The 16,166-nt window shown below is 40.5% G+C and overlaps 1 protein-coding gene and 1 long non-coding RNA gene across 2 annotated transcripts in view; one reads left to right on the top strand and one right to left on the bottom strand.

Annotated features, from left to right (window-relative positions):
• Position 1: 1 nt before the first annotated feature.
• On the bottom strand, positions 2-16,105 carry LOC119876884. The gene is made up of 2 exons (XR_005368082.1): positions 15,900-16,105; positions 2-3,549 (listed from the first exon to the last, which is right to left on the bottom strand). It is a non-coding gene; the product is annotated as an uncharacterized LOC119876884 (long non-coding RNA).
• The window catches only part of BVES (blood vessel epicardial substance), a 38,516-nt gene continuing 38,298 nt past the window's right edge, over positions 15,949-16,166 (top strand). The window contains exon 1 of the mRNA XM_038554827.1: positions 15,949-16,101. The gene's annotated coding sequence lies outside the window, so the exon portion shown is untranslated. The remainder of the gene's footprint in view (positions 16,102-16,166) is intronic.

The raw sequence follows: 16,166 nt of genomic DNA, 5'->3' as shown, positions 1-16,166 counted from the left end.
GTCCATCTTGAAGGCTATTTTATTGCCAACAAATAACTTACCAGCTTAATCTTCACAATAACATATTTAAAAAGAGGCATTTCAAAAAAAAAGGCATTTCATGGAAGGCAAAAATACATACTATTACAGAGTAAAAAGAATACCTGGGAACAAACAGTAAAAGCGTTGCACAGTATTTCAGTTTCACATGGTTAGCCAAAAGGGCAAGTGTGAATGGTCGGACCGAACAGGGAGGGCTCGTAGCAAATGCTCTACCCGTCACACAAACACAGCAGTGTACCTTACAGCAGTCCCTTCAACACTGTAAAGAAGAACTAACAGATCCCTAATCTGATCCCTATCTTCGGAAAACTGGTTTTCTGGAGAGGATGTGCAGGCCATGTTCTTTGGTGGAAAGATAAATCATCATGCATTTAACAAATATGTAATGAGCACCTACTATGGCTCCAGGTGCTGACCTGACCACTCATGATACATCAGGTAACAGATTCCATCCCTCACAGAACTTAGATTCTGGGGTGAGAGAGACAGATCATGAAATAAAACAGAAAAACCTGGAGTTAGAGTGTCACAGAGAGAGAGAAATTAGGGAAGGTGGGTAGGAAGGAGCATTGTAATTTTAATAGGATGGTCAAAGAAGGCCTGAATGAGAAGGTAATGTTTGAACAGAGATCCGAAGGAAGCAAAGGAACAATCCGTGCAGACATCTGGGGAATGAGCTATCTGGGGAAGCAGAAGAGCAAATGGGAAGGCCTTTAGGCATGAGTAGGAACAGCTAGAAGGCAGTGTGGCTACAGCAGAATGAGTGCTAGGGAAAGAAGGCAAAGAGGACTTGGGGCTGACTGGGTGGAGTGTAATAAGGCATGGTAAGGACTTTGCCTTTTATTCTGAGAGTGACCAGAAGGCATTAGGGAGTTTTAAATAAAAGGGTGGTGTGATCCACCCTATCCAATAGATTTGATAGAATCACATTGGCCAGCCTAGTGAGAATAGATTGAGGGGGAAGGAAGATCAAGAATGGACCTATCAAGAGTAAGCATGAGATGCCTACCAGACACTGAAGTGGAATAAATAGTTGGATGAGTCTAGAGTTCAAGAGAAAGGTCTGGGCTATAGATAGATTTGAGAGTATGTCACCTATAGGTGATATTTAAAGCCATGGGGCTAGATGAGATGGCCAAGGCAGTAAGTGTAGATTTAGAAGAAAAATTGTTGGAGGAACTTTCCTTGGAGCACTCCATTGTTAAGAGGACAGGGAGATGGGGAAGAGTCAGCAAAGGAAAGAGAAGGAGCAGCTAGTGAGGTAGGAAGAAAATTGGGAGCGCCAGGTCCTGGAAGCCAGGTGACGAAAAGTGTTCAAGGGGAAGTGAGCAACGAACTGTCTCAAATGTGGCTGACAGGTCAGGTGATGTGAAATCTGAGAATTCACCATGGGGTTGAGCAGCATGGAGGTCACTGGTGAACATGACAGGAACAGTTTTCATGGCGTGAGGAACAAACACTTGACCAAAGTAGGTTGAGGAGAAATGAAAGGCAAGACGTTGGAAAGACAAGTATAAGTAAGCTTTTCAAGGAGTTTTGATGTGAAGGGAAAATAGAAATGAACAAGAGCCTGAGCAGGGAGTGGGGTCAAGAGAGAGGATGTGTTCTTTTTCCTATTGTTTGTAAGATAAAAGAAAGAATGGCATATGTGCACGTTGATGGGAATGATCCAGAAGAGAGAGGTGAATTGCTGGAGGGGTGACATTGAGCAGGGAAGTGATGATGGGATCCAGTGACTTCAAACCCGAACATGGATAATCAATCATTAGGAAGGAGCGCAGCCAGAAAGTACGTGGGAGGGCAGCTGCTGGCAAAGGAGAGCTGCCCTGGGAGCTTGTGAAAGTTCTCTGGTAATTACTTCTATTTTCTCAGTGACCTAGGAAGCAAAGTCAGCAAGAAGGCTGGGGAAGGAGCATGGGGGTTATGTCAAGTACATCATCTTTCTGTACATTAGCATCTGCTGTAAGTGGGACAGGGTGGCAAGGTCTGAATCATTAGTCTGGATGAGCTACTGAGCTCATCAGGTTCAGCCTGAACTAAAGCAATAGTTACAGGGCTTGTCCTCCCAGCCACACGTGGCCATCGTGGCAGCTATTACACAAGCAGACACAACGGCAGCTCCCTGCGAGGTACAACCAAAGGCCTGCAGATATTAAAGCACAAAGCACCCTAAGGAGAATCCACACCTTAGGTCAGTGCCAGCTAAATAATTTCACAGCGGTTATTTATCAGATAGCTTTCTAACCATGAAAGTCAACTGAGAACAAACCACATAGAAATGGGATGTCGCTTTTTGGGTCAGATCGTGTTGGCAGGGGGAGCAGAAGAATTTACATGCAGGTTTTCCAGAAACCTAACCATTTTGGGGATGAACAGAAAGGAGTACAAACAGAACAGGCTAAAGGGATGTTGAGAGAGGAGGTACAGAGGTGAGCCTCACCATCTTCACACTTGTGTGTAGGCCTCGCACCAGCCCTCCTCAGTAGAACAGATACACTATTATCCAAAACCTTGGTTTGCACCCAGGTGTTCTCACTTGAACAACAACAAAATATCAAAAACCCTATAGTAAACTCTATGTAGTTACTCTGTGTGTTTGGTTTGAAATTCTAGCAAACCACATTTTGCTATTCTCAAAATATTCTGGTCAGTGAGGCAGAAAGAAGAAACCATAGATATCAAAAAAAAAAAAAAAAAACAAAAACAAAAAAAAAAAAGGACCCCTGAAGTGCAATAACACAGTGCACTTAAAATTTAATTTCTATTAAAAATTGGGCTCATTTTAATCTCAGCCTAATTGTTTCCAGCCCTAAATTCGTTTGACTCATTTATCACTGGTAAAAGTGCAATAAGATGAGGCACTGGTGGTTTCCTTGTGTTAAAAATGCTTCATGGCTTTGTTCACAAGGTCTATACGTGCATAAATAAGTGAAGCACCTTGTTCAGGAAGTATAAAGAATTTTAAGACCGAGAAAGTAGAGCATTGAACCAAATGCAGGGCTTTCGTAAGCCTGAGGCCCTTTGCATGCCCACGAAGCTGATCCTGGTCAAGGGCGGTCCCTATGACATCAAAGTATTGGGGTGATTGTGATTCTCTGTCCTAAATTTTGTGGTCAGGAACGACCCTGAGAAGTAGCCTCAGGGAGGAAAGAAGTGGCTTAAAATGAGCCCACAACCATTCTCATCCCAGTCACCTAGGCAAGTTCCCAGGGGCTGCAGGCCCCATTTGCACAGCCTCTATTTCAGTTGGGTATTTGGAGGCTTCCGGCTCCCCTCAAGAGCTCGCCCTTTGAACTTGATTTGACCTCTATACAAAAGTATGATTTGCCCTGGACTCTGCACTCCTAGGAACTCGTGGTGCTGAAATTAATCTACCATAAAGAATAGTATGATGCTCTCTCAGCACTTACGGGTTGAAGAATTTTCTCTCCTCTTCAACAAAGGAGCAGAAGGCAATTCTGTTGCTCTCTGCTCATCTGGATAAGCTCTGGATGTCGTTTTGTTACACTGCACGGAAGCAGAAGGACAGAATTGACTTGACAGAGCAGTGACTAAGTGAAATCCCCCAAACTTAGCTGGCAAGAGCCATAAGAAAAACACACTGAGCAGACAATGCAAATTATCATAAGAGCAATACGCTGTATACATCAGGTACTCTAGACTTCCCGTTGAGCAAGGATATAAATACACATGTGGCACTGGATTGCACTCACAGGGGTCCACATTGCTGTGGTACACATGGCTATAGAAGAAATTAACCTTCAGAAATGGTGTTCCCAAATTAACAGTATTTTTTAGCAAATGACAGTTTACTCAACAACTGTAGGCCATCAGTGGGCTCGATTCATTTTTCTTCCTTCTACTAAAATTTAATAGCTATACATCAAAACATACAAATAAATATCAGTATCATACAGATTTCTCAAAATGTAAATGTTCAGTTTGATAGAACTGTGTATTATTTCAAGTTCAAAAAAAAATCTTACAATACTGAAAAGATGTTGCAAGACTGAGACATTACTTGAGCTCTTAGTCATCTATGCGTGTTACCTAGTTATCTATGCATAATTTTAATGCTGGATGTGGGCATTTGCATATAACATCAGCATGGTTTCGACATGATTTGAAGTTTTATTATTATGCTAAGTTTACCTAGTTTTAAAACCTGCTCGCTATTAAAGATTGACAGGAAACTTTCTTCTCCCCTGAAGAACTGATCATTTGTGTCTTGAACTATAATTTTTTCCCCTTACTCTATCTCAATTCAAGCTTCAGGGAGCTTAACAAACGTAATTTTATTTTATGTATAGGATTCCGAAACTATTTGTTTTTACATAATTTTATAGTAGGATTTTAGCTCCACTTAATATGAGATGCTTTATCTAACTTGTGATTTCCACTCTTATTAAATATGAAATTATCTCCCAAAGTATATAATTACAAAACAATTATCTTACATCAATTTAATACTTTATCGTTTACAAAGCATGCCCACATACGATTTCATGTACTTGCTTCTGGAAAGAATCTCACTTTATGGATAAAGATTAGAGAGGCTGGGGCAGCCCCGGTGGCTTAGGGGTTTAGCGCCGCCTGCAGCCCGGGGTGTGATCCTGGAGTCCCGGGATCGAGTCCCACATCGGGCTCCCTGCATGGAGCCTGCTTCTCCCTCTGCCTCTGTCTCTGCCCCTCTCTCTCTCTGCATCTCTATGAATAAATAAAATCTTTAAAAAAAAAAAAAAGATTAAAGAGGCTGAATCGCAGTAAATGGTGACACTCAACGTAAGCCAGTTCTTCCAAATCAGTGTGCTTGCACTTTTCAGGCTACACAACCATGGTGCTGAGTGACTTAAAGGGAACTAAAATGCCCCCAATCTGAACTGAAAGAAAAGCCAAAGCCAAACTGCTAGTTACTCATCTGCTGAATTCCTTGGTGATAGCATGGGGAAAGCGATCTACACTTGAACTTTTCTTCTCCAGAACCATCAGCAACTAGCTTGAGTTCCAATGTGGTTTACAAGTAAAATGTGTAATTAAATACAATGCCATTAAAATGGCTATATGTTTATACAATGAAAGAGCAAGGCCCAGCTTCTTTGATGCAGTTTAAATAAATTCATTAAATTTTGGATCCGTCCCCTATCACTTCAGATATTTCCATGTCTTCTTAGTGACCTCTCCACAAATTTTACTCAGAAGCCTTCCTTCTCTCAGGCCACCAAGCTTTATGTGCCACCTCCCCACTTATAGGTAAATTAATTTAGTGTCCACTTGTAGTGCTGTTTCTCTCTTTCTTTTCAAAGATGAAATAAAACGATATGCACAGTGAAACTTGGTAAACAGAAACATCTTCAAATGGTAGCTAGGAAGGCCAAAAAAAGATATTTTTTGGTGCAGTATAAGTGGACATTTCTGAAGAACAGGGAATTACTATGGGATAGAAATTAGTTCATCTGAGATCAAAGTTTAGCTAATGTATGAGCACAATATCTATTTTTCTGAGAGAAATTTTCTTTTCAAACTCCCCCACTAAAAAAAAAAAAATTTCCCCCACTAGTCTATATCTGTTTGGGAACAGTGCCTGGCACATGGTAGCTGCTTTGTAAATATTTGTTGAGAGAAGGAAAGTAATTGCATCTGTTCTTGAATCCATATCTGAATTTTAACACTGACTCCCTCTCCCAATTGGAATTCAACCATGCAGTGCCACTGGCAACTTTTTCATGAAATAAAATTAAAGACCTGTAATAATAACCATTTTTTTCTACATGTCATTTTTTCTGCATGATGCAGAACTATTCTATCTCTAAGTGATTTCAAAGCCACATTCTTCTTGCTGATATTGCTGAAGTGAGTTTGAGCAACACTTGCTCAGAAGGCACTGTTCGTTGTTTTCAGGTTCCGAGATCATTCTCCAGGCTGAAAATCTGCAGGCTGACTTAGCTTAGGGCTTCTTTGTGTTGCATGCAATGGATTATTGTGTCCCTGAGAGTAATTCTAGTTTAAATGATAAGCAATATAACAGTTTTTATATTTCATGTTTCTCAGAAATATAGTTTGTAGTTTGACCTCCTCTGACCTCACCTAAAGCTAGACACTCCATGCTTTTTTTTTTTTTTTTAAGATTTTATTTATTTATTCTTGAGAAAGAGGGGGGGGGTGCAGAGACACAGGCAGAGGGAGAAGCAGGCTCCATGCAGGGAGCCTGACGTGGGACTCGATCCCGGGTCTCCAGGATCAATCCCTGGGCTGAAGTGGCGCTAAACCGCTGAGCCACCCGGGCTGCCCAACACTCCATACTTTTATTCTAATTATACTTTTCCTGTGCAAAAACCATTAAGTGCCCATTAAATTATTTTTGAAAAAAAAATGAATGAAATGTGCAAGAGATAAGAAATGAGGAAACATTGGTCAGACATGTGCAAAACACACCTTTTTTAAACCTGTTATTGATCTCATCCTATTCTTACACCCTCTTCCCTGTGATGGCAGAAAATACTTGATCCTGACGCTTAGAAGTAGTTTCTTCCCATCTTAAACAGTCTTTTAACATAATACTGGCAGTCTTTCTGCTTCTGTCCTTGCTCTGGGTGTAGAAACAGGTTTATATAAAGGCCTCACGGAAGAGCAGAGAGATGTTTTGGCCTCTCTCTTTCCTCTGCGTCCTCCCTGGATGGATTGCAATGTTGCTTGGCCCCTTGGCTTCTGGGGTTTGGGGCTGATGGCCCCAAGAGTGTCACTGATCCTGCTCACGCCTCTGGCATTGAGGTTCCTGCCTTCTTCCTCCACTGGACCCTGACCCCAGGCATTTCTCATCATCAGACCACTCAGTGTTAATGAATGAATGAATGAATGAATGAATGAATGAATGAATACATCTCAGGCTTAAGCCATTATCTCTTCCCCTCCTTCCAAACCTATCCTTTCCAACTTGTTCTTGTTCATCATAAATCAGCTAGATGGGAAAAGGGAGGAGAGTTGTTGGGGGGCTACGAGAGGGGGGAAGGAGAGTGAGGTGTCACTATTACGGCAGACAAGTCACCATAATTCTAATAAAGTAATCTAATCTAGTAGAACATTAAGTGTCATTTTGTTGTTGTTTATTCCTTTTATTAGACAGTGTGATCATATTATAAGTTGGAATAGAAAAAAATGAAGGCAATAATTCTACTATTCTAACCCAACTTCCATTAATATGTTGGTATATATTTCTTCTGTTATTTCCCCATTCAAAATAACTTAAGCTGTAAAACAAATTTTAAAATATTTAGCATTTCTTCTATTGGACAATAATAGTATTTGAAACAAAGATACCCAGTTTTTCCATCAACTAATGTTTGCTGAGTTCCAAATATATGCAAATCATGTGCTAAGTAAGTACCATGGAGATATGAAAGATAAATCAAACACACTTCCTACCCTCCAGAAACTTACAACCTAAAAGGAGAAATAGACTTGTACATGAATGTGCAAAAGATAGCAAGTGGTAAAAGCCATAAAAGAGATAGAGACTGTTAGGAATAATCACATTTCTGTAATTTCACTTTGAAACATGCCAATAAAATAACCATTAATAATGTAAGTACTAAATGCCAAGGCATTTTTAATGATTTCATCTTACAATGGTAATTAATAGCAACATTTTCTACTAGATTTTTTTTTTTTTTGCTATTCAACATAAATTTTCTAAGTACTGAAGTTTTATTTATCTATTAAAAGTCCTATGAAGTCATCTGAGAGATTTCCTGACTCCCTTTGGAATGCTTTGTTGCTTTTAGATGCTGTTTTCTGAGCTTATAATATATTCATTACACTTCTCTTCAGATTACTTGAAGTGTGTAGTTGATGTAAAAAAAATATTAAGAAATCCCTAAGTTGTGGCAAGTAGTACAACTGCGCAAGAATAGTTTTGTACATGGCATTCAAACCAAATTGGGCTTCTGCCAGAAAATGTGCTTGCCCAAAGTATTTCTATTCTTCCCATACTTAGAGACTCAATGACTCTAAAATCCTAACCTTAACAACACACGACTTTCTTCTATGGAAGTGTGTGAGGGTCTCCGTGGTTTTCAAACCAGGTATCATCATAATCTTTTTGTGTGGCTCTAAATAGTACCACATAGGTTTGATCTTGAATTAAAAAAAAAATTTTCATCATGTTTACCATTTTTTATGTCAAATGATAATACTGCTGGCAGCTGGCTCATAAATACTTTATCGGATTTTATATATGCATTAAGCTCAGGAGGTGTCTTATTTTCATGAATTTATTACAACAATTTAAGTAGTAGTAATAACAATAATTTGCATTCAAATAATTCTTTTCTCTTGAGAACTCTGAGTGCTTTTGCACATCAATTAATGCCGGATGGCATTGTCATTATTCCCAACTTTATTTTATTATTCCATCTTTATAATGTGTTGCTCTGGGTTTTTGTATCTAGCTGATGTCAATTACCGGGCTGGCTATTATCAGGCCTCGCATTTGCCTCCAAGACCAGCCTTTTTTTTTTTTTTTTTTTGAGAATTAATAACGTAACAGAATGATACTGCTCAGTAGAAACTCTATGAGTGAAGTTCTGCTTTTACCAGATATAGATTACAAATCACTCCTTGGCTTCACTGCCAATCAAAATCTTATCAATACCATAGATGACATTACCAAGAATTGCCAAAAGCTATTTTTCTATTATTCACAACTTTTCCTTTATAACGACCAAATGCCTCATATAAAGAAGTTATTTGCACACTACAAAAAAAAAATAGTACCTTTGAAAGTGTTTTCCTCAGGGTTGTTGCATTTCTCTAAAAGTAGAAGTGCTTAACTAGGGATTCGTAGACAGAGTTTGAGTGTCTGTGAATTTCTAGAAACTCCCAAAAGGGAAAGAACACAACACAAGAGAGGTCATCACAGTGGTTGGAGCTAGACTTGTGAATCTGCTCTTCTGAGGGTACCTACGTGGTGAGCCTAGGAACCAGTTTTGTTTTAAGGAGCCAACCAGGGTCCCGGTTTGAGGTGTCTTTGGGAATTGATTGTGAATTCAGAGTTACTTCTCTGATTATCTTTTCACACTTTTTTAAAAACCATAATTCTGTTATGCTTAGCTCCTTATAATAAATTCATTCTCTTTGAAATAACTTCCTAAAAGATTAGGAAATCCTGGGGTGCCTGGGTAGCTCAGTCCATTGAGTGACTGCCTTAAGCTCCAGTCACGGGGTCCTAGGGGTCCTAGGATAGAGCCCCACATCAGGCTCCCTGCTCTATGGGGAGTCTGCTTCTCCCTCTCCCTCTGCCTGCCACTTGCCCTGCTTATGCGCTCTTCTCTGCGTCAGATAAGTAAAATCTTAAAAAAAAAGGATTAGGAAATCCTATTACATGCTTCCCCTAGGGTCTTTGTTGTTGTCAATATTCAAAACAAATAATTCACAAATGCAACTCTTCTGTTTTAGAAGGAAAGCTATGTGAAGAATAATAGAAACAATATCAAGCCTCTAGCTTTTGACATTATAATTACTGTATGCATGTTTGTGCCAACCCCAAGATGGTAAATTACTGTAACTTAGCTCTGCCAAATGCCCGGTTTCTAGAATCTATACTACTGCATATTTCATGAGTTTGCTTTTGAAACCAATATCTCATTTCTGGCTACTCCAGGGAAACCCCAAACCACTGGAAATTTTAGCATGTGCCAAAGTCTTGCAATTTACCAATTTTGTTGGAAACATCAATCTTGTGTATGCTAGAGTCCATCTATCTAAAACAGGCAAATACATAAAAAATAAAACTACCTCTTACCCATTTCATATGTTCATAGGATATTTCAACTATTTCATCAGACTAGGGAATTTTGATGACCGAAATTCTAATAATTTTTGTTGATTATGTACCATGTGGAACACTGTAAGGGGGGATAGAAAAAATGTACAATTAAGCTACCAAAACTTGATGCCAGACATTTTTTTAAAACATGGACTTTAAAGGTCAAGATAATCCTGTCAACTATGAATTATTATCCTGGTTTTTATTGACAAGGAATTGAGACTCAGAAAAGTTTAATAAATGATTTGAACTTGCTCAGCTTATTAAATATAAAACCATGGTTCAAATCCAGCTGCTAATTCCAACCCCTCCCTCTGCTCTTTTGACTGCCTTCATAATTCACTGGGTCACTTTTAATTTAAAAGTTTTTAAAAGTAAAGGCTCATATTTTAATGAATGACAGCTAATCCAACTTTTTTATGGAGTTTCTTCATGAATTTAGAAAAATTTAGGTACATACTGTTTTAACTTTTTTTTTTTTTTTTTTTAGATTGTGTGCTTTGGGATGCATCAATAATATGGGAAATCACATCCCTTTGCTTTGACATGTTTCTTGGTTTTTTTTTATTTTTTTTATTTTTTTAAAGATTTTATTTATTTATTCATGATAGTCACAGAGAGAGAGAGAGAGGCAGAGACACAGGCAGAGGGAGAAGCAGGCTCCATGCACCGGGAGCCCAACGTGGGATTCGATCCCGGGTCTCCAGTATCGCGCCCTGGGCCAAAGGCAGGCGCCAAACCGCTGCGCCACCCAGGGATCCCTGTTTCTTGGTTTTTTATTTAGCCAAGATATAAACACCTGTTCAGTCATTATCTATTTAGTTATTTTAAACAAATTAACTGAGTTAGTTCTAAAAAGCAAAATATATATCCATTAAAATGGCTAAAATAGAAAGTTGAAATACCAAATGCTATCAAGAATGTGAAGTGGCAGGAACCCTCACTCATTGTTTGTGGGAATGGAACATAGTACAGCCACTTTGGAAGGCAGTTTGGCAGTTTCTTACCAAGCTAACATAGCTTTACCACGCAATCTAATAATTGCAGTCCTTGGTATTTACCCAAATGAGCTGGAAACCTGTCCACTCAAAAACCCACACACAAATGTTTATAGCAGATTTATTCATAATTGCCACACACTGGAAGAAACCAAGATATTCACAAAATGGTGAATGGATACATGAACTGCAGTACATCCATCCTATGGAATATTTCAGTGACTTTAAAAATAAGCTATTAAGATTCAGAAAAAAAAAAAAGGAGGAAACTTAAATGCATATAACTTAGTAAAAGAAGCCAGTCTGAAAAGTCAATATCCTGTATGATGCCAACTATATGACATTTTGGAAAAGGCAAAACTATGGAGACAGTAAAAAATATCAATGGTTGCCCAGGGTTAGGGAGGGAAGAGAGGGATGACAAGATGGAGCACAGGGGATTTTTAGGGCAGTGAAACTGTTTGGTTTGAGGTTGTAATGGTGGGTACATGACATTGCTAAAGGAAAACTTCCTCTCCTCTCAACACCAGACACCAAATGCTGGGGGGCGGGGGGGGGGGCGGTTTCCACACTAACCAGTTCTCCAACCCTCAAGACACCAAATCGGTATCCAACAATTCACTTCTGACACAAACTACCCAGAGTTAGTGCAGATTCCACAGGTAGGGTCTCAGCTCCCCAAGAGTACCTCTTCACTTTAGATGCCAATCACAAGTAGTGGGCCCCCAGGGTCACACCTCGGTCTGACTTAGCTCTAAATTGGGGTTCCTTTGACCTTGTCCTCAGGTTCAATAATTTGCTATAATGACTCACAGAATACAGGGAAACCCATGTACTGGTATGTTATAAAGGATATAATGAAGGATACGAGTGAACAGCCAGATAGGGAGGTACACAGGGTAAGGTCCAGAAGGTTCCTGAGTACAGAAGCTTCTATCCCTGTGAAGCTGTGATGTGCCACCTTCCCAGTATGTGGATGTGCCCACCAACCTGGAAGCTCTCTGAACCCCTTAGTTCAGGGATTTTTATAGAGACTTCATCACGCAGGCAAGATCAATTATTCATTCAGTCTCTAGCCTCATTTCCCTCCCCAGTAGATGAAGGGTGGGGCTGGATGCTCTAAGTTTCTAATCATGGCTTGGATCTTTCTGGTGACCAGACCCCACCCAGAAACTATCCAGGAGTCCACTCAGAGTTATCTCATTAGAACAAAAAACTGTTCCTTCATCCAGGAAATTCCAAGGGATCTAGGAGCTCTGTGTAAGATGCTGCCTTTCATGCCCATCACTCAGGAAGTCACAGAGGGTTTAGGAGTTCCATGTCAGGAATTGAGGGTCAAACTCTAAATATTAGGAAAAAAGATGCCCCTAGCACCCCTATCACTCAGGAAATTATAAAGGTTTTAAAAGTTGTGTGTCAGGAACTAGGAAAAAAACATCAAAAATACATTTCTTACTGTATCACAGGTAGATACACAACATTATACCGTTTGGCAAAACTCATAGGAATATAAAATACAATGATGAGCCCTAATGTAAGTTTGTTAATAATAATGTATCAACACTGGTTCTCCATTGTGACAAATGTATCACACTAATGCAAGATCTTAATAACAGGAGAAACTGTGAGCAAGGGAGAAAGGGGTTTATAGACACTTTTTGTACCATCTGCTCAATCATCAGTAAGCCTAAAACTGCTCTAACAAAACAAAGTCTATTAATTTTTAGTGTTTTTTAATCATTTTTTATTTTTTTTAATTTAAAAAAGATTTTACCTATTTATTTGAGAAAGAGCACACGAGTAGGGAGAGAAGCAGAGGGTGAGGCAGAAGGATGGGGAATCTTCAAGCAGACTCTATGCTCAGTGCGGAGCCCAACATGGGGCTGAATCTCACCACTCTGAGACCATGACCTGAGCCAAAACCAAGGGTTGGACGCCTAACCGACTGAGTTACCTTGTTACCCCTTATATTAGTTTTTTTTTTTTTTAAGATTTTACTTATTTATTCATGAGAGACATAGAGAGAGAAAGAGAGGCAGAGACACAGGCAGAAGGAGAAGCAGGCTCCATGCAGGGAGCCCGACGTGGGACTCGATCCCGGGTCTCCAGGATCACGCCCTGGGCCAAAGGCAGGCGCCAAACCGCTGAGCCACCCCTATGTTAGTTTTTTTTTTTTTTTTAAAGGAAACGGAATGTAAAAAGTCAATGAGGTTAGTTGACAAACTGGTCAATAAAAAAGTTAATGAAGCATTTAATGAGAGGAACTTGGTGTAAAAAAAATCTAATTAAATCATTGTTTAATAATCCATGTTTGATCAGAACTATCTGCTTGGAGATCATACCGGAAGCAGCCGGGGTCTCCCTATAATAAAAAAGTTTACACTGATGTCAACCATGGGCAGATAGACACACAGAAGATCACGCTACATACTTTTAAAACCAGCGACTCCCTCAGGTCTTATTTTATTTTCACAACACTTATTCTCTCTGAACTTTGAAATCTCATCGAGGCTTTCTCCAAATAGAAAAAGCAGTCTGGGAGGCCCACAGAGAAATAAAGGTAGGAATAATTATGTCAACTTAAGCTACATTAGCCATGAGTTTTTGCAGAGGAGACAGGCTGCCCTATATTTTGTTATTTATGCCTTGTATGCTTTGCATTCTATATCTCTGTGCAAGTCACTTCCTTGCATCATATCGGCTTCCAAATAGTGCTCCGGAGCTTTCAATCAGACCTCTCCACAGCAAGCAGGAGGCGACCAGGGAGCCTAAGCCATTCCCAAAACCAGGTTTTGTGTCTAGAATTCTCATTTTTAATTTTACAGAGCTATTATTTATATGCCAGTGATAAGAAACTTATATACAAAGTTGTGTTTTAATCCTTCGTTGCATAGTGAGGGTTTGGGGTTTAGTTGAGTCTCCACTTAAGGTGGAACACAGACTCCGAGAAAACAGAGACTCTCTCTCTTTCTCTCAAATGCCAGTTCCCAAATCTTAGGAGTTTGGATCCCACTACTCAATCTTTTATGTGACCTGTAAGCCTTCCAGGCATCTTATTCTGCTAGGGAAGGCATGAATGTGTCCTGTTGCAGCTGACTCCGTCATCGTACCTCTGGAATCTGGCCTTCCCATCTGCAAAACTCAGAACCCGGGCTCTACTATCTTAATAAATATGTTTTTAAATTATCATAAAAGTAACAAAATCACTGTAGAAAATTTAGCAGAAGAAGAAACAGGAGGAAGAGTAGGAGGAGTTGGAAGAAGAAGGGGAGAGGAAGGAAGGAAGGCAGGGAAGAAAGGAGAGAAAAAAAAAGAAAACTCACTTGCAACCTCACCACTCTGCAGTAAGGAAGGTGCACGCATTTTAGAGCATATCATCGTGGATGATTTTTAATATTCTACACACTCTTGTAACTTGCCTTTTTCTAGTTAACTTCTTCCCATGGGAAGCAGTGTAGCTAGAAATAGAAGGTGGCAGAAACTTGTAGCTAGTGGACAAAGGCGCAAGCTCTGGAACTAGGCTGCCTGTGTTCACAGCCTGGCTCAACTCCTCATTGGCTGTGGGACTAGAATATTCCACCTCAGTTTCCCCTCTATAAAATGGTGATAATAGTAGTACCTATTTCTTCACAAGTTTCACGATGAGGATTCAATGGCTTAATATATCTAAACCACTAACAGCAGTGCTTAGCACAAAACTATACTCTATATAAAGGGACAGTAGTAAGCTTTTTCAGGAAAGAACCAAAAAGTAACTATTTGAGGCTTTGCTGGGTCATATGGAACTCCTGTTGGAACTCCTCAATGCTACCTTTGTCACAAAAGCAGCCATAAGTGAATGAGCATGGCTGGGGTCCAATTAAACCCTATAGACACTGAATTTGAATTTCACGTAATTTTCACACATCATAACGTATTATTCTTCTTTTGATTTTTTTCCACTGATTAAAAAACATGAAAGTCATTTTAGCTTATGGACTGCGCAAAAATGGACTGTGAGCTGGGCCTTCAGATCATAGTTTACCAACATCTGTTCTATATAATTAGTTAACATTATTATATCTCTACTATTCCTACAAAAAAAAATTTTTTTAAGTAGATTCCATGCCCAATACAGGGCTCTCACTCTTGATCACAAAATCAAGAATCGCAGGCTCTACTAACTGAGCCAGCTAGGCGCCTCTCTACATTTTTTTCTCTCTTTTGGCTGCTTAGAACAAGATTGTTTGGATGTTCTATAATTTACTTAGTCCCCCATGGCTAGAATTTAGGTTCTCTCCAGGTGTTCATCATAAGCCATTCTCCAATGCATATCCATGCAGAACTTTGTGCACTTTTATTATTGTATCTACATCTCAAAATGTATTTAGTGACAGCTAAGAACACTAGAAGGAAACAGGCTCTGAAGAAGCAGCCTTGCAAATTAATCTTGTACAGTTATAACAAGTTTCAAACATGTCAGAGAAGCAGCTTTATCAGTATAATGTATATTCGTATACGTAGAACTTACTATGTACCACATACCATCCTAAGCCTTTTACATACATGAAATCATTTCGTCCGCAAATCACTGCTTTGAGGTGCAGGTGCAATCATCATCCTCATCATCCTCCCCATGGTACAAAAGAGGAAACCAGGAAACCGAAGCACAGAAAGGCTAAGTAGCTTTCCAAGGGCGCTCAGCCCGCTGGGCGCGGGAGCCGGTTTGAAACCCAGCCTGTCCCGCCCGAGGCCCAGGCTCTGAGAACTCTGCTGCTCTGCCTGTGCCAGGTGAGGTCTGGCTGAGTGTGCACTTCCAGGCGCACATGAGCACTTCCAGGGACTTACCTTATAATGTACCTGTTGTCTTTGTCAGGCTGAGATCAGGTCTGCACGCGCGCGCCACCTCGTCTCTAATATTCGGCACAAATTCTATACCACAGGGGGACGTTCCGGGTGGAAACTCAATGTCCATCTCACCTTCTTCCACTTTTGTCCTCCACCTCCCACCCCCCACACCCCCCAGCCAACTCTGCATTCTCGCGCCCTGCATTTCTTACCCCAAATAGGTGTCCTCTATGAGCAGTGAAGATTGATTGGCGCGCGCTTTCGTCTCGTTTTCCCACCTCGGGGCCCACGTCTCCCGAATTCACTTGGCAAATTCGGCTGGAGCTTCGCTTACGGTGAGGGGCCCGCCCCGCCGCGGGAACGCACCTGGCGGCCAAGGAGCCTCCCGGGAGAGCACACGGGCTCGCGGCTGAGGTGGGTCCGCGCGGCCCACCCCCCCCCGCCCGACCCCCGCACTCCCGCACCCCTGCCCAGGGGCC

The sequence above is a fragment of the Canis lupus genome, chromosome 12 (genome assembly GCF_011100685.1).
Source record: "Canis lupus familiaris isolate Mischka breed German Shepherd chromosome 12, alternate assembly UU_Cfam_GSD_1.0, whole genome shotgun sequence".
NCBI classification, from domain to species: domain Eukaryota; kingdom Metazoa; phylum Chordata; class Mammalia; order Carnivora; family Canidae; genus Canis; species Canis lupus.
The sequence above is the reverse complement of the archived record's forward strand: the minus strand, read 5'-3'. Positions and strand labels throughout refer to the sequence as shown.